This window comes from Lepisma saccharinum, chromosome 13 (assembly GCF_977018435.1).
Source record: "Lepisma saccharinum chromosome 13, izLepSacc3.1, whole genome shotgun sequence".
Classification (NCBI taxonomy): Eukaryota; Metazoa; Arthropoda; class Insecta; order Zygentoma; family Lepismatidae; genus Lepisma; species Lepisma saccharinum.
Genome location: NC_139241.1, coordinates 13,117,704 through 13,142,755, shown reverse-complemented (window position 1 = coordinate 13,142,755; position 25,052 = coordinate 13,117,704). Strand labels below are relative to the sequence as shown.

Here is a 25,052-nt window from a genome sequence, read left to right as displayed (position 1 = left end):
TTGAATGCATGTTATTCGAGACTTTTGTGCCAGTGAGAGTCTACAATTAGTTGGTAATAATGATAATTTTGGTAATTATTATAAATAATGAATTACACCTCTCTAATAAAAAAAAAGAGCATTAATGAAAAATTATGTTTTTTGTGAGTCTTAGTGAATGGTAAAATATGTGGTGGCTCATGCAATGATTGGTCATTATCTCTTATTAATGATGATAATTTTGATATTATAATTAATAAATAACTGCACATGTAATCAACAAAGGAAGCACTGATTGAATAACAAAGTGGTTTCTTGAATTTTAATGAAAAAAAAAGTATGTCTGCAACATTCCTATAAACATCCTGTAGCCTGAAGTGAAAGTTTCGCTACAGTTCATGTCGACTAAATGCTTATCAGGTAAGGTAAATTTCCCCTTGCATGTAGCACCATGGCATGAAGGCACATGTAGGGGATGTGGGGGTAGGACACCACACATTCTCGATCTCGGCAATTTTGGAGGTGGTGTGATCAGCAACATACTCCGGCCGCCTTTATCCGTAAGGTTTCCCCCAGGTACCCATTGATTTGAGGTGAGCCCCAGAGCCGCTTTATGCGGAAAAATTCCTGCCTTATATCACCCACCCCAGGAATCGAACCCGGGTCTCCCGCGTGGCAGTCAATCGCCGTACCGACTAGACCACAGCGGCTCCTATGTGCACAACAATGAAACTCACTTCCAAATGTGTCGAACGAAAGCATCGAGAAGCGTTGGACTACCGGATGGATGTGCGAGGTGTCACGAAAGGTGTTCACATTGAACATTTATAAGGTACACGATGTAAACTTGTTTTGTTTACTCCCGTATAAGCTTTGTCCTTGTACCCCACACACAAGGGAAATTAAACGACTATAAAACTCCGATAATCATCTTGGGACACGCTGTATTTATGCACCTTATCATTCTCAAAAACTAAAGTCGTTTTCACGTTCAGAAGACAATGGCCTCTTATGGGCAATGCTTTTCTTATGGGAAATACGAGCGCGCTGTTGTGAAATTTCTGGATTTACAAATTTAGCTTAAGTAAAATCGGTACCTGCAGTTTTGCAGGAAATTTTGTAGAGAATACGATGGTGAACACAAAAAACTGGTAACTTGCTTACATAATTTTAGATAAATTAAAAACGAAAATTTTCTGTGAAAACACAATTTTTACATTGTTTTCACTCCTAACGTTGAAACATGCCGTAAAATTGAAGCATTCATTATTAAAAAAAATTGACACTGTTTTTTAATTGTCATAGGTGATGGTGGTACTCAGAATGTATCAATACTTTAAAGCATATTTGCATTAAAAAAATATTCAAATAAAGTATGTGGAGATTTTTTATATTCGTGCAGTAGAAAATGTCGTCGCTGGCCATTTCTTGTTCTGCAATTCCAAGTAAAAACTTCCAGCGACAAAGTTGTGGAGAAAATAATGAAATTATTTTTTATAACCACTCAAAGGTTCCCAGAAATATTACTTCCATGCATTTGGAGTTTCTTTTTAACCCGAACCGCGCGCGAAGTAAGGAGACGTTGTCTGGCCATCTTGAGCTGGCTCACCGCAGCATTCCGGCTAATCACCACCAAGTTTTCGAGTTATGTTATTTTCATTCAGTAAAAATATGAACTTCATGTTATAATAGAATTGAAATTACTTAAATTTAATAATTGACAATTATTTCCAATGCTGCTGTTGTGAGCAACATTAGTGCTGTCGCAAATACACGTTGTTTTTGTTTACATTACTGTCGACATTAATACCGAAATGAAGATCACCTTTCAGTTTCCAACGTACACATAAATTCATAGACACCATATTAACCTTTGAAAGGCTTTCCAACACGTGACAAAATATGGGGCTTCAAGATAGAAATATGACATGCCTTGCTTGAGTCATTCACGTCTTATCAGTTCACGTGGGCCATAACTCATTTGTTTGTTTGGGTTGCAACTTGAATCTAACCCATGTGCCAGGTTCCCCTTACTTGAGTGAGAGATCTGCTTTTGTCTGTTTAGACTTTTTCCCTCTCTCGAAAAAGTGTTTTCAGTTGTGTGAGCGCTCTGTGATTTTTACTTTTTTAAGTGATTTCTGAAGTGTCATATTCGTGCATTACACTCGCGTGTGTAGTGATCGCAATGGATCATAGTAAAAAGGATAACTAACGTTCACAGTATAATATTAATATTAATAATTACATATAATTATCATTATATATACAAAATATGTAACACCTTCATTGTGAAGGAAGGTCATCATTTCCCGGCGACATGAGCTAGCGCTGTATTGGCAACACTGTGCTGTTTCTCCATAAGCGCCGTTGTGTCTTCTGAACGTGAAAACGACTTTTTTTTTCTAGTAAAATCAAGTCGCAGATGATAACACTACACACAAAATACAAGATAATGACTAGCATCATAAGAAATAATGGAACAGATTATCTAATAAGGGCTCTCTCGTAGCCAATTGGTTAACGCTCTCGCCTTTGTTGCGAACGGTCCCGGGATCGATTCCCGGTGGGAGCACCCCAAAATGGGGTTGTTCATTGCCAAACTTTTCCGGTGGCGGCGCCACCCCTGTTGTGTCCCTAAATAATTCCGTTCGTCATTTGGTTGCCCTATGCTTTATATTGGAGTGGGATGGTATGGCTATTCAAACATTAATTTCAATGAAGGTAAGAATTTCTCGTGTAAATCGATAATAAAAATGGGTTTAGTAAAGCTTTAAGATTATGTAGCAAGTCATAAGTTTCCGAAAATTACATTTTCCTTAAATTAAGAATTAATACATGAAAGCGCAACGGCAGGGTAGCTCAAACAGGCTAAATTTATATTGTTTATGCACAAAAAGCACTATGCTTGACGTCATTCGTCCCTAGCTGCCATGGGTTGATAACACTACTGGTTGCTAGTATGTCAGGTATGAGTAATTCAACGGCGGGAGTAGGAATCTGAGAAACCCAAAAAAATATTTTTAAAAATGTACTAAATGGTAAAGTAAGCGCATGATATTATGCACTGGATTTACTGGATTCACAAGAATAAAGCAATTAATTTGTAAAAATTACAAGTGACGTAAACAAGTGCAGTGCAAATTTCAAGGCTTTTTTGAGTTCCGATATGTTTTCTGTTGATGAGGATCGTCTTTTCAAAACTTGTACTTTTACAGCACTGATTATTAAACTTTCATTTTCAGACATAATTTCTGAGGTTAAGATGAAATTAAACTTGCAATTTAATGTAATAGCAGCATGTTCGGCATCAAATTCCACATGTATTTAAATGGGAGAACAATTTCCCATGAAAAGCGTGGAGAGACAGCAGTAGTGCTGCCACCTACAATAGTTTGCTTTGACCAGGCCCATTACGCGACCCAGTGTCGTGAGGGCAATTGGAGAGCTATTTGAAAATAAACGGCGGACTTTGGTCTCGAAAGCCAGAAAACAGCGGCGATGACACGTCACCCAATAAAAAGGCCGCCCTAGTAGGCCCTAGCCCTTAACCTTTTGATTACCAAACCCATTTTACCAGATAAGCTCCCCGGTACTGGGCCAATTTTAAGCAAAATGCAGTTTCATTTAGATGACTGTAGATCGGAGGCTAATTGCCCTAGAGAGACGAATGATATATCGTTATACGCGGAATGAACCACAGAATCGGACTATATAAAATTTATGCACATTGAGTGTCTATATGGATTGGGGGGGGGGGGGTGAGAAACCTGAAAATTCCAAAATTTCTGAACAAAAATGCCCCTTCCCCCCTCCGCCCCTGGACAACAAAGTACAGGACATTGTCAAAATACACATGGAAATTATCGCTGGCATGTCTGGAACAAGAAATTAATTGCACTATTATCATACGAGCAATAGAACACGACTTGTAGCCCCAAACGACATGTCTATGCGCCACTGACTCAGTTTCAAAGGAAGCCGCCATTTTCCCGCCATTTCCTTCCCTTTTTATGGAAGAACAAGACGTGCAAGAGTCTTTACGATGCAGAATATGTGTTAACAATAATATAAAAGAAGAAAATCGCAATTCCAGCGAATAATAGCGTCATTACGACGTAAAAGCTACAAAAACATGTCGAAATATCTCGATCGAGATATTTGGTAAACGAGAGGTTAAAGGGCTGTTGCGCCATGAACTTGTTTTCTTCTTTCTCTTTTCCTTTATCTTTAACTAGTAAGTGCAACTGCTAAAAGCATTGTGCGAATTATCGGAAGGTGGGGGGGGGGGGGGGAGGCTGCCGTGGATTTCCTCCCCACAAAACATTTTATCCACGGCAAAAGACAAAATAAACATAATTTTATGTTTAATGTTTCTCTCCCCTCAAATAAAATGTGATTGAAAGCATATAGTAGGCTATAACATTTCCGAACCGAACAACTGAAAAATCATTCGTGTTCATTAATGGTCTAACCATCATACAGTGGTGGCCAAAAGTCTGGAAAATGCTTTAAGGATTCTCTTTTTTGGCTTTCACATACAAATAAATGTTATGTCCCTCTATTCTTTTGTTTTCTATTAGCCTACACATTCATACAAGTGGCAGGATATTATATCAATGGTTTCTGTAATTATATTTTTCTTCTTCTTCTTAAGCAAAGGTTGATTTCTCATTTGTACTATATATAATTTTATTATCAGTGACATCAAAGCTTATTCTGATGTAGCGAACAATATTATAAGAGTATTATCGAGTGTATTGATGAAGTTGTTGCAACATTTTTGGCTTTATTTGTTGTTAATGTGAGCACATTGCTGCTTGATAAATACCAGTGATTGTTTTTGCGAACCAGTGGATATCTGTGAATTGAGAATATACAGTACAGCTGTATTCTGGTCACTTGTTAGTAGGATTTGAAAATCGAAGTGGAAGGAGAGACTTCCTTTTAGTTTTTTGTGTCTGTGTTTTTGAACTCTTCTCGTTTATTATACAAATATAAACAAGTGCTAGTGTGTTAGCTAGTGTGTATTTTCATCACCTGCACCTGTGTTTCCGGGAATAATGTTGCCAAGAAGCATAAAGGGATCTGAACTGAGCCCAGAGACCAGGGCCCAGATCAGCATATTGCATCAAGAGGGTAAGTCAAAATCCGAAATTGCAGCCGAATTCAAGAGAGCTCCAAGTACTGTCACAAAAGCACTGAATAGAATTCAAGAAATCGGTTGATTCAAGTCTCGCACACGGAATGGCAGGCCACGTGTTACGTCTGATCGAACAGACACAGCAATAGTTAGATTTTGCAAACAATCTCCTAAAAATGTTTCTGCTAAAATAAGATCAAACCTTCCAAAAGACATCAACAAACCGAGTTGCCGAACCATTAGACGTAGACTGTTTGATGCAGGTCTCAAATCCTACACTCCAGCAAAGAAGTCGAAACTATCACAAAAAAATATCACTGATCGTATAAAATTTTGTCGTCGTTACATGTCTTGGACAGCAGAGGACTGGGAATCAGTGATGTTTTCTGATGAATCAACATTTACTCAGTTTCTCCATTATAATAAATATGTAAGACGCCCCAAAAACAAAAGGCATGACCAACGTTATGTCGTCCCTACTGTGAAGCAAGCAGAAAAAGTGATGGTCTGGGGTTGTATTTCCGCAAAAGGTCGTGGATCACTATGGATAATGACAAGGAACACTACCATAAATGGAGAGGTGTAGTGTTGTCCACGGGACGAGACGGGACAGACTTTTGAAAATTCGAGACGAGATTGATCATGTGTCCCTTTGACAAACGAATATTTTCGAGACGAGACAGCATTTCACAGCATTTCCACGAGACGAGACAGGCCAAAGTCTCGTCTCGTGGGCAAGACTAGAGAGGTGTATCTACAGATCCTTCAACAGAAGCTTCCAGCTGTTATGGACATTCATCAGTGTACTTATTTTCAACAAGACAAGATGGAACTACTTGACACGGTACTAAGAAAGTGAAATCCTGGCTAACCTCGCGCTACTACCAGTTGCTCCATCCATTGCCAGGCAGTTCACCAGATCTAAACATCATAGAAAATGCATGGTCCATCATGAAGATGAAGGTCTCGGAGAAGTCCCCAACGTCATACAATGACCTGGTACAAAAAATCAAGGAAGTATGGGTCACGAAAATTACGCCAGATTACTGTAAACGCTTGGAGCAATCTATGCCCAAACGGATATTGGAAGTGTTAAATAACAAAGGACATGCTACAAAATACTAGAGTATGGAAATTATGATAATTTGTATCTATATTTGTTCAAGTAATATTATAGTATACATTTTAAAAATAAAATGTAAAATTTCATCAATTGTATTAAGTGTAAGACAATTAAAAGTATGAATAATTGAAAATTTTGATGATTTTCCAGACTTTTGGCCACCACTGTAGATAGATTTCCCTTCTGGAAAGTATGCAGCCTTGTGGATGAGAGGACGACACCATTCGGTAACTGAACCACTCGCTGAGCCAAGACACAGCAGGGCGTTTTCCACTTAATTGTTCATGGCATAGTGTTCATAATTTATTAAAGTGTTTACAAGAAACTTGTAGATAGGTTAGTTGGAGTTTAAGTTTGAACTTCGCAACAGAAATTTGGTGACGTTTTCGGTGTTAGTACTTCGATAGCTCTTTTTGTGTAGCAGTTTGGGTTTTCTTAGAATGTAAACACACTATTTCTAATTCATGAGTAAATGTTTCCATAAGATTTAATGACCTAGGATAGAACCAATGTTCTAGAACTTGGAGGCAATAGTTTAGTCTACTGACTGGTAACACACAAATTTGCATACCCCAAAAAAAGCCTGCCTTCCGAAATGAAATACGTCATTGAGTGGGTATCCCCTTCCCACAAAAAGCTTAATTCGCACAGTGGCGAACGCAGAAAATGCAAATCCATTTGACCCTATCGATTGATTGATTTACTTTATTCTACTTCGCTTTTTGTGCCACTTTTGGCTAATTTGCGAAGATGTGGATGAGTGATATGATGAAATTGGTGAACGTACACTCACAAACATCCATGCCTATGCCAGGATTCGCAACCCCCCCCCCCCCAGTGTTGCCATATGAAGGGAAATCTCCCTCTTTGCAGGGAAATTTGAACATATCTGGTTCACGTATTGCATCCAATCCCTTCGAAGACTTTCGTCGTGTACATTATTCCCATAAAAATAATAATAATTTGGACTGGGAACATTTAACACCTTCTCATTACTTATTTTTAAAAATTATTGTAATAACACAACTTGTATAAGCATAATAGTTTCATAAAAGTTCCATGTTTTATACATTTTTCGCAAAATGTGCAATTTCATATCAGTAATTCCATTTTTTGTTATTTTCGTTCAATCTGTCAATCCTAATATTTCTGTAGGTTGATGCTTTCTATGGCTTGCCTAATAATACGTAACAATACTAATAATGGTAGCTTTTGTGACTGCATATTCCAATTTTTCTGATATGTGGATAAAAAAAGGGAAATTTTGTAGCTTGGAAAGGGTAATTCTGCTCTTAAGATTGTGGCAACACTGACCCCAGGACCCCTGGCGTCGTACCGCGATGTGTTAACCACTCCGCCACAGGGGACGGCTCTTCTGACCCTGTCAATCTCCCTCCCGGCTTCTTCTCCTGGGCACGTCCCTCCATATATTCACATCTCAAACAACACACACACCCGAAGGAACCAAAATACTCACATGATGTCAACCAACAGAACACTGCAAACTTCGAAATCCACCTCGGTCCAACACGTGAACTTTCCCCACCACACTCAGCTGTGAAACATCAATGATGTCGCCCCGTCCGACAACGAACTACCAATGGTCTCATCACGTGGTATTTTTATTCTCGACACACTCACCAACACCTGAACTCTGACTTGGTGGCGTGGAATGCAGCGCTTTCCTAACGCCCGTTTCCTTATGACAAATAGCAAGTTACGAGTCGCGCCTCCTTTTCAATTTCGCTAGACAATGCACCTAAATGCCAGCAATTTACGACATCTAAAGAGAGAACAAGAAACAAAAGAATGTCGTCCTTGAAGGCAATCCACATCGAATGTACAGCAATCAGATACAACTCCTAAGTACTGATAACGGTAGATTCCTTTTTGATAACTTTAAATCAGCGAATTACCAACTCAGATTTGTGGATTGGTGACTTCAGAATGTTGCGATGCCACCGTCGCACGTCACTATGTAAGATTATGCGTAGAGGCTAATAGACGGGTAAAGTTCTCCGTGCATATACCACGCTGCCATGAAGCCACGTTTTGGAGATATGGGGGTAGGGCCCAGCACATTCTCGATCTCGGCAATTTTGGAGGTGATGTGAACAGCACCATACTCCGGCCGCATTTACCCCCATGTAGCCATTGATTTTAGGCTGGGTGAGCCCAGAGCCGCTTTATGCGGGGACATGGCGGGAAAAATTCCGACCTTAAATCTCCACCTCGGGAAACAAACCCGGGGCTACCGAGTGGCAGTTAGACGCCCTACCGATTAGACCACCGCGGCTGTTAATAGACGGGAGTCTCCTGAAATTCTAGTACAGTGTTGGAAAGCTGTATATTTTTAGAAAAAACTATCACAGATTGCACAGACTGTTTTAGTAATTCATGGCAGATTCTGTATATCAGGATTAAAAGTCGTTGAATGTTCTAGAAAGTGAAGCCAGATTTCAACTACAAGGTTATACTGTATATTTTCTGGTCTTTCTGTTAGACTCCAAGTTATGTCCATGGTTCATTAAAGCAGAAAAAGAAAAAAAAATATTTCCAACTTATCAGCACTAGGTGGTATGCCCGACGTATTTTTTTTTCGTTCGGACGGGAAATATTACAAATTTTCTGACACTGTGAAAATCTTGCATTCTGCACACTATCCCCCCTCTACACTGATTATTTCTTGAATTTTTGGATTAGAAACTAAAATTTACAAGAAGTAAACATTGAGAATTAACCGCTCGGAATCCCGAAAATCAATTACCGAAGTTGGGATCGGAACGGGGATCCCCCCCAAGACCTCGGTGCGAAGTTGTTGGAATCCAGTACACCCCTCATCAGTACCTTATCGAGTTACAAGTGATGCGAATTTTGTAAGATTTTGTTGTAAGTCCACTTTGTGCACAGATAAGCCAATCGGGAATGTTCCTACGGTTCAAAGTTGAATCCGAACCATTAAGTGCCTTCACCGGATATCGAACACGGGATCTCTCCATTACAAAGTGACAATGTTACCACTAAGCCATCGGGGAAGCCCATGAGCTCAAAGTCAGCCAATGCGGCACCCACTCGGAGAATGTGTAGGTTATATAACGAAATTGCAAAGTCATATAAGATAGACATCTTCCAAAGTTTACGAAGGTTCGAAAGGGAAACTTACTTCCAACACCAGACTTAACTTTGTTTAGTAGTTCCGTCTCTTAATGTACAGGCGAAAGAGTCCATCCTATTTTTTCTTTTTGTGTTATTTACTAATTACTATCATGATATCTATATATCATCGTTTATATGTAAGGTGCTCATATGTTTCTCCTTGGTTATCATGTGTAAGTTCTAACCTCACCTGTCAGTTTACTACTTCATGCTTCTTTTCCATATCTAATCTTATATTAATTTTTATATTACTGTAACACATATTATCATAGTATTGTACCTTATGAATTCTGCTGATTGCATATTTTGTGTACCAAACAGTGTTATAATGCAAGACACTGTAAGTGGGCATTTGCCTGTAGTATCATGTCTTTAAATAAATAAATAATTTTTTGGAAGAGTTGAAGCTTTGCGGACTAACGTCACTTACGTTAGCGCAGTAACCATATCCGAAAATTGAGAAATGCTGGCAACCGCCCATTTTGCCACGTAAGCCCTCCGTGCCCTCCTATTTTAAGCAAAATGCAGAGTTTCATTTAGATGACTGTAGGTCGGAGGCTAATTGCCCTAGACAGATGAATGAAGTACCGTTATACGCGGAATGAACCATAGATTCGGACTACATACAATATATGTACATTGAGTGTAACAGTTGGGCTGAAAAGTTCGTAGGCTGACTCATAGATGGCGTTACTAGAATTAAATCCATGTGATTTTTACTTAGTACTAACCTTCAAAAGATACGTGTATACATTTCACAGCTGCCGGATAATTAGTTCGTGAGATATATCATTGTGAGTGAAGCAGCTTTTGTTATTGTGAAAAAATGGATAAAAAAGAATTTCGTGTGTTAATAAAGCATTGCTTTTTGGCGAAAAAAATACTGTTGAAGCCAAGGTTTGGCTTGATAAACATTATTCGGACTCTGCACCAGGAAAATCAACCGTTGAGAAGTGGTTTGCTAAATTTAAACGAGGCGAAATGAGCATCGAAGACGATGCACGCAGTGGACGCCCCAAAGAGGCTGTTACCGACGAAAACATAAAAAAAATTCCACAAAATAATTTTAAATGATCGTAAAGTGAAGTTGATCGAAATAGCTGAGATTATTACATAGCGTTGTTGGCGCGTTTAAAGGATGAAATCACGAAAAAACGGCCCCATTTGAAGAAGAAAAAAGTGCTGTTTCATCAAGACAATGCACCGTGTTACAAATCAATGAAAACGATGGCAAAATTATATGAATTAGACTACGAATTGCTTCCCCATGCACCATATTCTCCAGATCTGGCCCCCAGTGACTTTTTCCTGTTTGCAGACCTTAAAAGAATGCTCGCTGGAAAGAAATTTAGCACTGATGAAGAGGTAATCGCCGAAACTGAGGCCTATTTTGAGGCTAAAGAGAAATCGTACTATAAAAATGGCATCGAAAAATTGTATGACCGCTATAATCGTTGTATCGCCCTCAAAGGCAACTATATTGAATAATAAAATCGAATTTTGTCAAAAAAATATTTTTTACTATATTAGCCTACGAACTTTTCAGCCCAACTGTTATATATGGATGCGGTGGAATGGGAGGAACCGGAAAATTTCAAAATCTCAGAAAAACGCCCCTCCGCCCCTGGACAACAAAATACAGGACATTGTCAAAATACATATGGAAATGATCGCTGGCATGTTTGGAACAAGGAAAAAAATTGCACTATTATCATATGAGCAACAGAACACGACTTGTAGTTCCCCCAAACGACATGTCTACGCGCCACTGACTCAGTTTTAGTGTTGTCCACGGGACGAGACGGGACAGGCTTTTAAAACTTCGAGACGAGACGAGATTGACCATGTGTCATGAGACAAACGAATATTTTCGAGACGAGACAGCATTTCCACGAGACGAGACAGGCCAAAGTCTCGTCTCGTGGGCAACACTACTCAGTTTCAAAGGAAGCCGCCATTTTCCCGACACCTCCCCCCCCCCTTTTTATGGAAGAACAAGACGTGCAAGAGTCTTTAAGGTTAAGTATGTGTGTTAACAATAATATAAAAGAAGAAAATCGCAATTCCAGCAAAAAAAAACCAGCGACATTATGACGTAAAAACTACGAACATGACAAGGTATATTTCAAAAGATAGGTGATCAACCGGGGGTTACAGGAAGGTATCTTTTAAAAGATAGGTGGTAAACAAGGCTGACAACGTCACTGACTCACGCTAATCTAGTTTCCTCTCAGCCCACAAACCACAATATCCAAGGCTTACCTCACGATGGTGAACCTGCAATACCACGAACATTCGAAAGCAAGAGTAGAGAAATCAATTTCGCACACAAAACCAAGACAAACGTTCAAAAAAACAGGTGCATCTCGCGTTATCAGCGTTGGACGTGAGGGCAAAAAAAACTAACCTGCTTTATAATGTAACATCCGGCATCACTCTTTGTGGCAACCTGTTGTAATAATAATGACTGTACGGCTCGCGCACTTACCAGATGTCCGAAGTGGAAACAAAGCACGTGTTTAGCAACGGTGCATTCTGTTCCAGTGACTCACCTTTTCCTTCGCATTCGTGAACACGGTTTCCGGTGGATCAAATGTCAGAACTTCAGGTTTTGTTAATTTCAACCACCGTGGTACGAAATATACTGTCGACCTCCGTGCGGGAGTGGTTAGTGCTGCGGGCTACGACGCCAGGGGTACCGGATTCGAATTCCGGCCTGGGCATGAATGTTCTTTGAGAGTGCGCCTTCATCAATGTCATCACTCATCCTCGTGTTTAGTCAAAACTGGCAAAAAGCGAATTGATGATATTCAGAGAACAACTTCCCCCACAATTCATTGCGCGATATCACGTCCGCTGCCATGATTAAGGCAAACATTTCAGAGCGTTTTGTAAACACATTTGATGAGCATTGCTCTTACACACTTTGCGGCAGTGATTCAAGGTACAAATATAACGATTATGTTCTAAATGTAGTCCTGCATTTTTCCTAAACTCGTAACAATGATCAGAATATCTAAAAAGATGTTATTTGCCATAAAGCAACGTTGTATAAAGGTAGGTTACGTCCGAAAGAAATATAGAAGAACTAGGGAGTCCGTTTCTCGTAGAAATAGGGCCTGTCCGATAGCGCAGGGACTAATTATGTCGCCTTGCAATCCACGGGGCGAGAGTTCGATTCCTGAAGGGGGCAGGGTCTAGTATAGATTCGTCCATCTGAGCATAAAGTGAATTAAAAACAAATTTCGTCTCGTGAAAATTATCGGGCAGAGATATGTTTTGAAGAGTAAAATTCATTTTTTGCATGTATTGAGATAGGCAAAGAAGATGTGCTGAAAACTATATAGCTACAAATATATGCTTAGTGCGAACGCATCCGCTGATTGATAAACATTTACTTCAACTTTTTGTGTGAAAATCATTTGAGATCGTAGTGTATGTAAAGAGTAGCAAAAAATTAATATACCGCTAGCCATAAACACAGTACATGCCTTTCAAATACGATTCATATTTCACCCCGGACTGGAAACATTACGCTATCCTGACCACCGACAAAACTGTATTATTTTCTTATAAATTTTCCTTAAAATAAGGACAAGTTTTATATATAAACCCAAACAAACTGCTCCAACTCTGAATTTACACTGTGAATGTGAGGAGGGTAAAGAATATGTATTCTTTTTAGGCTGCCATGGGAGTTACATTAACTATTGTGTAAATTAGAGGAAAGTAAGCACTTACTACGCTGTAACTTCCTATCTGGTTAGTCCCACTGCTGCTCACCTGAAATACGAAAAAGAAAATAGGTTAACATCGTGTTACACGACAAGTAACTACGGGCATATTTGTATCTGAAATGTTGATTCCATTTACAGTTTCCCGAATTATAACACCTACACAAGTGCAGTTATACCAACCATTATGACCTTCTCGGCGACCACCGAATAATACAACTAAGGTAAAAATTACATTTAACACAAAATACTACGCCGTATTTTGAATTTTCTTGTGGAAGGCCGGAGACATTTGGATAGTGTGTATAATTATTATGCACACGATCTGTGTAATTCATTCTTTTAAAAAATATTTTTCCCTAGGCCGTGCGTGGGACAATTATACACTTATGTAGGTAGTAACATAGTAGTTTCATATACATTTGTTTTCAAAGGAGCTGTGCATAAGAATTATACACTCTGCCTGCAAGTTGTGTATCAATCTGACACACATGGCCTGCAACAGGAGACACACCCTGTGTACCAATGTGATACACATCGCAGTGTTAATGTCTAAAATAGAATGACAAGATTCTGATGAGTTAATTATACTCCTCTAGCATTAAAGCTGTGTTCCGTCAAATAATTATTTAAACTTCTCGTTCTTTCTGTTTTCCTGCCTTCAACACGCAATAAATCTTGCTCGAGAGTAATTAGGATCAGTGGCGTGCTAAGGATCTTTTAAATGGGGTGGGGGTACGTATACTTTTTTTTAGTAGTCTGTCATCATTTTGCCATCTTTTCCCGCCTTTGACGTTTTTTTTTTTTTTTTTTTTTTAAGAAACATTGGGTCAAAGGGCGTTATGACCCCCAACCAACCCCCTTGGGCGGGCCACCGTATAGGACATTTATTTGTAGATTCACAGTAATGTCTCCAATTGATTTATTGTTTGAAATAGAAGTTGTTTATTACAACAACACGTATCAAGAAATATTAATTAGAAAATTTAAAGTAAACAAAAGTACATTTTCATTACAACATTTTACATGGGACTGTTTTAGAAAATCAAGATCGCATCTTCTTAATCTCCATTCAGGGCATTAGAAAATATATGAATAAACCTTGAAAGAATGGAATGCATTGACATCCTAATAAGATAACACACAAATTCAATGAACAATAACATTCCGATAATTATTGTCGTGTGGTGTGCCTGACGTGGCACAATTTTAAAAACAAATCACTTAGTAAGAAAGCACTTTGTTATCTGGCCATTAAAAAAGGGTTTTCATTGTCCAAAAATGGATGATATTCAACTTGACGTCATCGTGCAGTGCACTTTGGGAAGAAACAGCATGAAGTCGGGCAAACGGATACGACGTGTTAAGGAAAGCATACGAGAAGCCTTCATACAACGAGAAATTCGGAATATTTTACACGAACACATTCCTCATATGATCATGATAATCATACCTTGAATCGCTTCGGCAAAGATCATACGCACAATGCTAACCCGGCATGTTATCAACCCAGGATCTGATCTGTTTGCCCGAAATATGGCGGCGGAGCATGATTTCGCGCAATGAATTGTGGGGGGGGGGGGTTGTTCGCTGAATATCGTCCATTAACATACCTCAACTAAAAATATTAGACCTGTAATATTTTCAACTATATATCTACTGTTTTCAGCATTTGGATAACTCTCAAGATGTTCCTGTGTTAGTGGGATATATTAAAGAAAATAGTTTTAAGATAATCGCATGATAGGTGATCTACAACAACTTGTGTTCCCTCATGGAAATCACTAATTTATCAGTTTCGTTACATTCATTGATTGTTTTATTTTACTTCGTTTTCTGCCACTTTTGGCTAATAGCGAAGATCGTAATGAGTAGAGCCCGGATGTTCAGGCCCTGAAAAGTATTAAAAATGGCAGGCAAAAAGGAAACGAAACATTGAAAAAAAGGCAGTGTATGTCGAAAAAAAAGACAGTCAAGTTTCAGAAAGAGGCAGTGAAAATTGAAGAGGCATTAAAAATTGAAGAGAAGGACTTAAATTCTTCTGAAATATTTAAAAATTATTTGCAAATAATAATTTGAATAACAAGGGTTATTGAAAAACGAAATCAAATAGAAGAGAAATATAATTAAAGGCAAAAATGTTTGAAAAGGCAGCGTAAGGTGAAATAGGCAAAAAAAGGCAACATAATGCCTTGTCGGAATGACAAAAGAGGCAAAAAAGGTAAAAATGTTTAAAAAAGGCAGCGTAAGGAGAAATAGGCAAAAAAAAAAGGCAACAAAGTATTGTTCAGAATGTTAAGAACCTTCGGATCGGTGTAGTTTTGTGTTCAATTTTTGTCTACCAGTGTCGGAAACGAATAGGCATTATGCCTAAAATCCGGGCTCTAGTAATGAGTGATGATGATTATGATGAAACTGATGAAGGAACACTCACAAAGAACACCCATGCCGGGATTCGTAGCCGGATTGGGGTCGTATCGCCATGTGCTAAATTTTTCAAGCATACTGAAGACCTTACACAGAATGTGAATTTATTTGTACACCGCTACGCTATTCTGGTGAACGCCATGCCATGCCAGAGTAACTTCGCACAAGGCCTTTCATTACGGGAAATTAAAACATTTCGCAATCCTGTAACCATACACTCATGTTACTGGACTTTCAGTCACATTGCCATTGTGTAAAAGTAAAGTGCATTTGGTACAACGAACTTCTATTATGTAGAAAATCCTCATTGTGTTGGAATGTTGTAATTTACTGCAAATGCTTCGCTTCGCACATTTCTTATGACTCAACAGTTCTGGGAGAATATTATGCCTAGCTGTGATACTGCTTAACGAAAAAGTATGAATGAGATGGTACAGAGACTTGACACGCTTAGGTCATATCTCGAATATACTCTCAAAGTCTTGTAAAAATATCGACCTCTGTAAAATCGAGACAAGGCCGAGACTTCGTGTTCCAAGACTGTGAGCCCGTCCTTTGGATCATTATTTCATTTTTCTCATCTGCCACATTTGGATGATCGCGAATATGAAGATGAATGTCGTCCAGAATTTTCCGCACCTTTAGCGGTGCGGCGTCACTTCGGCATTTGCATGTTCTTTTTAGTTCTGACCTATATGTGGACAATTGATGCTGCAGAGCAAAGATTTATTTTTAATTTTGTGCAAATTTAAACCATACTCTCAATTAATTACTTTGTACTGTTTCGCGAACTCATATTATATCGGAATGAATTAAAATTTCGCAATCTTCATTGTTAATGGAATATACGGGAGAAATAGAATGCCAATATGAAGCCGGGAGGATAAAAAAAAAAAGTCCTAATACGGGAGTTCCCGGGAAATACGGAGAGTTGGTCACACTAAAAGGCGGCGATGTAAACAATAATACATTTTTACAAGTCGGACTATTAGGTTTAGCTTGTTTACAAGGTCCATTAAAAGAAGATTTTACATCAGCTTCAGAGTGCTACTCATCACTACTTTTAGGACCAACCACTAACTCCCACTGGGTGGTCAGCGCTCGAGCCCAGTCCGTAGCTGCATTCTGGCTTTCTCGATCAGTGTTTTTTTTCTCAAACCCCTGCTATATTGCGAAAAATGTCTCACAGAACATGGCGTCGTATAATATTATGCGGCAAGAATGAAGGACAGCACACAGATACACTGGACACATGAAATATGTGAATGGGTAGGGACTTACGGGCCACCCTGTATTGCACAACTTTTATCCAGTAATAGCGCGCTCTCTCTCTCTCTCTCCCGTGATTTACAGTATGTTTGGCAACATGCTGTGTATCCGACGCTTATTTGTTTCGTTTCAGGAACTTTCGGTGCCTCGTGACTCGAAAATGCGCGATGTTAGTCGAAGAGAATTCAACTGATCGCTGATTCGTCGTTTCCCAGCCGAGCGGTATAACCCTGTCAACTATACCCTACGCTTCTGAGGCGTGTGAGCGAAAGAAAACTGGCGCCTGCGCAATGTGGGGTATTCTCCTTTCATCTATAGGGGAACCATACGCAAAAGAACCTGCGTAGACCCGCGATTCCTGTGCACGGTGCTCCCGCGAGGAGGAGAGGGGAGGGGTAGAATGAAGCAGGCTTCCTTATGACCCGAGTTGAACTGATAGATGGATTCATTGACTTTATTTTACTTCGCGTTTTGTGCCTCTTGGCTAATTTGCGAAGATTGGGATGAGTGATGAAATTGATGAATGGACATTCACAACCATGCCCGAGCGGGATTCGAACCCAGAACACCTGGCGTCGCAGCGCGATGTGCTAACCACTCAGCCACAGGGTCCGGCAGTTGAACTGATGGAAGGGAAGGTTTGCAAAGATCTTGGTTCTTTTGTTTGTGGTCGCTCGACAGGGTGTACCAAAAGTCCCATTACACCCCCTCTTTGAATTGTAGACAAACCTGCAAAATGTTATTTTAACAGCATGCGTATGATGAGAGGATGGTATACCATTAAATCAGACCAATAATCACCATTTACTCCAAAGGATATGTGTGCACACAGCTTTTTTTTCATGGCACAGTATTATTCGCCTCCAGATGCGATGTGAAATATACCGTAACTTGGCTGGCGTGAGGGAAGCAAACGCACAGCGAACAGCTTCTTGAAGTGCCTCAGTTGTCTGATAACGATTATGGGCGACTTTATCCTGATGTTTGATGTGTCCCCATAGCGCATTATTACAAGATGTCAGATCTGGACTTCGGGGTGGCCATTTTAGAGGTGCTGGTAAATTTGGCTATCCTCGTCCAATCCATTTGTGTCTGAACACATCATTGAGGAATTATCTTAAAATGGCCACCCCGAAATCCAGATCTGACATTTTAAGTTACGGAGGATTTCACATCGCACCTGGAGGCGAATAATACTGTGTCATGAAATATGTCGGTGTGCACACCGATCCTCTCAAAGGGGGTAAGGGAACTTTTGGTACACCCTGTACAGTAGTGATTGATTGATTTGGTGTTTTAAGTCCACTCTTTGCACAGTAAGGCTAATCAGGACTGGACCTACAGTATAAAGTGGGATCCGAACCACTATGTGCCTACACCGGGCCCCCTTGATTACAAGGCGGCGACGCTACCATTGCACCATCCGGGAGGTCTAGTAGTGAGTGAGGACCCTCCTCTGTACCCTGGTGGTAAGTGATACTCGATTGTATCAAAGACCACTGCGCCAGAGAGACGCATCATGTAGTTGAAAATAAATGTACAATTCTATTACAATCTCTACTTCTTCCTATCCCCAGGATAACGACAATTTCATCACGAAAGGTGTATTGCACTTATACAGGGTGTCTCAAAAGTAATAGCGCAAACTGACACAGGTGAAAGTACACGGTAATAGAAGGAAAAAATCTGTTAACATGGGTCTGCAAACGAGCCGTTTTCCAGATAATCGCGAATGTGTGATTACAAGCCGCCACTGACTTCGTTATTTGTAAACATCGTCCTAGTTGGTAAAATGCTAATAATGTCTTTGGAGATCTCATTTCTTTTATTGAATATTCTCCAACTGTGTACTGATTGTATCCATCCTCTTTGATTACAATGCCACCTCTCCGAAATGTTATGTTGTGTAAACAAAGAGCAAACCTCGGAACATGCAAGGAGTAAAGCACTGTGTTTACAAAATGCAATCAGTGACGTCTTCTAACCACACATTCGCACACATTATTAGCATTTTACCAACTAGGACGACGTTTACAAACAATGAAGTCAGTGGCGGCTTCTAATCTCACATTCGCGATTATCTCGAAAACGGCTCGTTTGCAGACCCATGTTTACTGAGACTTTTTTGCTTCTTTGTGACACCCTGTAGAATCGACACAGAAAAATGATAATTACTGTATAAAAAGTAGGTATATAACGAAGACAAAAGATGAAAATGGCTACATTTTTAATGATGATGATGTGATTTGTTGTAGATGATTTTTGTGTCTTCAAACGACATTCCAGAAAGTGTTACGTTATCGAAATCAAATCTACAATGAAAAAAGGGGGTTGGGTCGGTTTGTAAATGTATGGCTTTTATAAGGTAGTGGTGTAGTTGAAAGGATATTTTGTGACATGTAGTTAGCAGAGTTAAATGCCACGAAATGAACGAGATCAGAGTTTTAAAAAAAACTGTTGCAGGAGCCACACAAAAAAAAAACCGAAGCATTTACAATGCAGAGACAAAGTACATTCAAAAATGGTGATAATTCCATTTCCCGTTCTTTCTTTTTTGCATGCGAACGAGAAAAAGGATGAATGAACCAGGAACGGCACTTCGTACGGTTCATGAGTATACTGAATGCAAAACGCTCCTTGCGAAACAGCGCTCATTGTCATTCGTTTTCTATTTCTTTTCTTGTCTTCCTCTCTGCGAATAACAGCATTTTCACTTTACACTTCCTTCGTGGTTCCTCTTGTGAACTAACGCAGCCATAAGATAAGTGAGCTAAGGTGGAAAATCAGTAAAGCTAAGTCGTATCATTTTCACGACCTTACTCTTTGGCTTTACAGGAAGAGTTTTATTGGCAATTAAAATTGGCTACGAACATAACTTGTTTCTAATGGTATTAGTAACAAAAAAAAGTTTTGACATGATTTAACGTTCATAGTTACATTTAAAACAGCAATTTGTTTGGTATTCTCCACATATTGCTTTGGAACAATGGCTGCAATACATTCTTGTGATCCTCTTTTCCTTTCACAGGTTGTTCGGAAGTTTGATAGGTGGATGCTGTGCCATGAGTTGTCTGTCTAAAGCAGCAAAGGAACATTTGTAAGTTTTGTTTTGCAAAACAAAATAGTTTTCTTTGTCGAAACAAAATAGATTTGGCAATTTAGTTACGTAAAAGCTAATGCTTCCTTAGAACGTCTACGCAGATAAAATAATATCAAATAATTTGTCAACTGGACAGCAATTCAAACTAGACAGTCATTTCTTCCACAGTTTAAGGACAATTGAAGGTGTCAAGTGCATCGTGTGGTAAGAAAAGGTTGGGATAACTTATTGTATTTACGCGTCGTCAATTTGACGAACCCTTAGTTTTTTAGGGTTTTGACACGGGACTAAGTGACGTGTTTGTGGACCGTGTGGGGAGTTGGTAAGCTTGCGTATTACATGGCGCTTTCTGCCGGTCAGTGGATCCACACCCGCGGTGCAATTAGATATATTTTCAGTTACAAATATGGATTCAGGAGATGAAGATATTCTGCTGTTCTTTCTATGAAAATGGAAGAAAGCAACAAAATCGGATGTACACATTTTAAATTACTTCCCACTCAAACCACTATAAAAGGATAAACAAGCACAAATGTTGATCTGGGAGACGAGGATGAGGCGTACCCAATACGTAAAGTGGAATGCATAATTATTACTAAGCAAATTGTTCATTACCACGTTTATTCTGTTTGTTTTACTCATTAACCTTTAAACAGCCAATGGGTCATATATGACCCATAGAAGTATAGGCGAAAACAGCCAATGCGTCATACGGACCCATGGTGCCGATTACAACATTCACGTGCTTTTAGGACCTTCATACTTGTATGTGAGGTTTTAAACGCTGACATATGTTGAGATAACACTTCGAAATGTCATGTGGAAGAACCCCCCTCCCCCTAATATGCAAATTAGCTATTTTAGCCAAAATGCAGGATTGTACGTATTGCGCCATATTTCAGCCTGTATGAGAACTAGGGACTTGAAACAAGTTTCTCTTTGTTGCAAAACGTCTACTCTTTGAAAATAATGCAAAAGTTTGCGCCCTTTTTCCAAAATAACGGGAGAAGAGGGGGCGAACGCCAATTTGATTTCATTGAAATTTGGGGACTTGGCCCCTCCCAACCCCGTATTTCTCACTTGGGCTTTCTGAATTCTACAATTGTTTTTGCTTTCAAACAAAAGTTATACGAAGTAGATTGCTCAAATAGTCTCCGAGATATAACTTTTTTTTAAATAAGTGCAAAATTTAAAAATCTCGCGCAAAGGCCGCGGCGAGAGAGGGGTTACTTTCGAAAACCGGCTCGGCTGTTAAAAGGTTAAGAGTTATAAACAAAACGCTAAACAAGCTACTTACAACATCTGCTCCAGCATACGCAAAAATATATCCCTTAAATACACGTAGCATGCAAGATAAAAATTAATGAAAATAGTAATGAAAAATTTACCGAGCATTAGTTGTGCATCCCACTGTACATGCAGACAAATTCATGTATGTATTGGGGCTTTACACACTACATTGCGCAAAATAATGTAAAGGTAACGACAGTTACGTCATCTTGTTATCATAGCCGATATGTGCGAAGCTTGCAAAATTAATAAGAGATCTATGGAGTTGAACGTAAAACCACCGACTTTGGTACGACTTCCACAGACAAACTACTGTGTGTGTGTGTGGGGGGGGGGGGGGAGGGGAGCGACTACGAAGAAGCAAGTTAAGTTTAGACAAGAAGACACGGTGAGCTGATAGCCGCGTAACGTTTATATTTTACACACGAGTCATGGAACTTCGGAAGGTTCCAAGAAAGTAACGATAACATTTTCCCTCGGTTACACTATACGCACTACTCGAATCGCATAAAATCAAGTTTTATGCACTTAAGGTGACAAATGGATTGACACAGTTAAATGTCTAATTTTGGTTTATTTGATATTATCCTCTCAGATCATTTCAACTAATGCATTTTAGTGCATCACAAAGAACAGCGCCTGATACAAATACCCTTCGATGAATTTCTGTGCATCAATAACAGATTATGCACTTTAATGTTTTGATTGATTCACTGATTTGGTCATTTTACGTTGCTTTTCTGCCACGTTTCAACCAGCCCGGGATTCAGACCCAGGACTTCTGGCGTCGTAGCGCGCTGTGCTAACCACTACCCCACGGAGGCCGGCAGAAGAGATATCATGCATATAGTAATGAGTCACACACGAATTCTCCTCACAAGATGGAATTTTTTGCATGAAAGTGAAAGTGAGTTCTGTGTTTACGTGCGTGTTTTGGATTAGTCCCCTGGAGCGGTTAGATAGTACTGACCTCATATAACACTAGTGACGAGAGACTCCTCACACACACACTAGCCTTTACATTACGTTGGTATAATATGCTGCTGAAGATGTGTCAAGAATGAATTATATGAACAAAATTCCTTCCTTACATGTTACCATAGTAAATATTTTTGGCTAACACCCACAAAATTGAGTGCGACCCCACAGTTGGGTAGAAAAAAACAAATTCAGGCGCCAGCCCCTTTTTCCCAGGAGCTAGCTTTTTTGGGGGGGAGGGGGCAAATATTGTATAAGAAAACCATGAATCCAACTAAGACAAAACTACACATTTTGAAATATGATCTTAACATTTAATTTATTAATGAATACAAGACTGGACAAACTGAACTAAAAGTAATTCTTACGGCAGAGTGGCATTCCTAATCAAGACTACTTGTAACAGCACGAATAAGTATGCAATTCATTCTACACTCCTCACAAAAAGTTTGGAATATTGCTATATTAGGCACAAGAAGTTTGGAATATTATTATGTTAGGCAGCAGGTGATAGGCACGGTGGCATATGCCGGCGAAAATACAAGAACGTTACCATGTGTTGTTGCATTCCAAGGCCGTGCCTATCACCTATTGCCTAACGTAACCATGTGTGTCTTGACTCTACCCTATCTTTGTAGATTTTAAAATTCGGCTAACGTACAATGGCATGTTTATATTCTGATAAATTGCCATCATTTTTATTTAGAAGAGGTTAAGATGGTGATTACATCTGAAAAATTTGACCTGGCTCTACATCCTCTGCTCTTCATCTTTCTATATTCTCCCCAGTTTACCTCGCGAGGAACATCTAATGATCGGAAGAAAGTTGTGGGGCACAAATAAAACAAATGTTCCGCTTTGTAGTAGGGATGGCCAAACGGATCCGGATCCAAAAGTTTCGGAACTGGATCCGGATCCGAGAGTTTCGTATCTCAATCCCATCGATTACAAAGAAATTTTTCATTAGTTAGTCCTACAATAATTTTTTTCAAGTGTTGTTCCTAAAATACTTTGCTACGCATCGGCTAACACACTCGTGCACAAAAATAATCTTACTTGTTTAACATAAAATTTCAGAGGTGATTTTGTAAATGCCATTGAAACGAATATGTATTCACTCGAATGTATTGGAAATGGAAACACACATAAATGTGAGACATTCCATTCCAGGATGAAACCTTTAACCACATAGAACAAGATAGAAATGTTATACAAAAATTATACAATTTTTCTAAAGTTACAGTTTTACAAATTAAAATAAAACATTATAATATATGCAGTGTTATATAATTACAAAGTGTAAGACTAACAAGGGAGGTTATCTAATTGTCCCCCTCCGATTTCCATGAAACTTGTCGTGTATAGCGGGGCCCAATGGAAGAAATACGTGTTTTTTTGTTTCAGCTAAAAAACGGTTTTAGGGGGCAAAACCCCATCAAATGTCAACATGAGGACAAATTGAAGTGAGGATATGACCCCTGTTTCCCCCTCCGATTTCCATGATACTTGGCAGGTGTGTGTATACCAAAGGAAGAAATACGTGTTTTTTTTTTGTTTCGGCTAAAAAACTGTTTTAGGGGGCAACCCCCCTCAAATGTCAATATGAGGACAAATTTAAGTGGGCATTTCACCCCTGTGTTCCCCTTCGATTTCCATGAAACGTGGCAGATTTATAGAGGGGCCCAAAGGAAGAAATACGTGTTTTTTTTTGTTTCGGCTAAAAATCTGTTCTAGGGGGCAACCTCCCCTCAAATGTCAAGATGAGGACAAATTGAAGTGGGGATCTGACCCCTGTGATCCCCTCCGATTTCCATGAAACGTGGCAGGTGTATAGAGGGGCCCAAAAGAAGAAATACGTGTTTTTTCTGTTTCAGCTAAAAACTGTTTTAGGGGGCAAAATCCCCTCAAATGTCAAGATGAGGACAAATTGAAGTAAGGATCTGACCCCTGTGTCCCCCTCCGATTTTCATGAAACTTCGCACGTGTATAGAATGCCCAAAGGAAGAAATACGTGTTTTTTTTGTTTCGTTTAAAAAAAATGTTTAGGGGGCAAAACCCGCCTCAAATGTCAATATGAGGACAAATTGACGTGGGGGTCATCTGACCCCTGTGTTCCCCTCCGATTTCCATGAAATTTGGCAGGTGTATAGAGAGGCCCTATGCCCCCTGTTTCTTCCTATGCCATATTTACTTGGTTTCGGGGTCAGATCCCCACTTCAATTTCTCCTCATCTTGACATTTGAGGGAGGTTTCCCCCCCTAAAGCCATTTTTCAAAAACACGTACTTCTTCCTTTGGGCCCCTCCATACACCTGCCAAATTTCATGGAAATCGGAGTGGCACACAGGGGTCAGATCCCCGTGTCAATTTGTCTTCATTTTGACCTTTGAGGGGGGTTTTACCCCCTAAAACAGTTTTTTTTAGCTGAAACACAAAAACACGTATTTCTACCTTTGGGCCCCTCCATACACCTGCCAAGTTTCATGGAAATCGGAGGGGGAGACTTAGACCTCCCTTTTAAGTGTATTAATTAATTACAAATCGCGCACACAAACTATATATATGTGTGTATGTATGTATATTATATATATATGTATATTAGCAGGTAACAATATGTTATAAACACATTCTTACTTTCCAAAGAAGCGCATGTGGGATGGCAAAACGGATCCGGATCCAAAAATTTTCGGATCCGGAACCAACCGGATCCGGATTTCGGATCCGCTAGGATCCGGATCTGGCCATCCCTACTTTGTAGTCGACGAGTCATCTCAAACTTTATCTAGTTCAATGTTGAACTCATCTCGGAAAGTACAGGCATAACAAAGCTACAATCACCCGAAAAGTAATACTAATA

At 39.4% G+C, this 25,052-nt stretch overlaps 1 protein-coding gene across 12 annotated transcripts in view; it reads right to left on the bottom strand.

Annotated features, from left to right (window-relative positions):
• LOC145997180 (E3 ubiquitin-protein ligase RNF19A-like) overlaps positions 1–25,052 on the bottom strand; it is a 222,265-nt gene that overhangs the window by 133,491 nt on the left and 63,722 nt on the right. For 3 of the 12 annotated variants that reach the window (XM_083133876.1, XM_083133878.1, XM_083133877.1), the window contains one exon: positions 13,140–13,181. The exons of 7 other annotated variants lie outside the window; for them this stretch is intronic. The gene's annotated coding sequence lies outside the window, so the exon portion shown is untranslated. Of the gene's footprint in view, positions 1–7,719; positions 7,850–11,805; positions 11,890–13,139; positions 13,182–25,052 lie in introns of those variants that run through there. 2 more of the 12 variants (XM_083133884.1, XM_083133879.1) reach the window with 2 other exon arrangements.